A 311-nucleotide genomic window follows, 5' to 3' on the forward strand; every position below is an offset into this window, starting at 1 on the left:
CTGGACCCGAAGTTGACCCTGAGCTGTGATAAAATGCCATCGCTGCACCCCGCTGTAGAGGCCACTGCCTTGGCGCCCCGGGAGGCTGGGCCCTGGGGTGGGCCGATGGATATAGGTTTTTGAGGACTCGAGGATGAGACCCAGGCGGCGGAGTGGAGCCAGCAGGCGCAGGCGGGGAGGCGGCCTGGTCGCCGCGCTCAAGCCAGGGTCCCACGTTTGCCAACTCGGCGCCGGGCGCGGGTGTGGGACTGAGTTCCAGCCGTGTTGTGCGAGCCCCAGAGGTGTGCGGCAGAAGCGAGCCGGACCCGAAG

This window comes from Fukomys damarensis, unplaced genomic scaffold (assembly GCF_012274545.1).
Source record: "Fukomys damarensis isolate Sample0158 unplaced genomic scaffold, DMR_v1.0_HiC HiC_scaffold_32, whole genome shotgun sequence".
Classification (NCBI taxonomy): domain Eukaryota; kingdom Metazoa; phylum Chordata; class Mammalia; order Rodentia; family Bathyergidae; genus Fukomys; species Fukomys damarensis.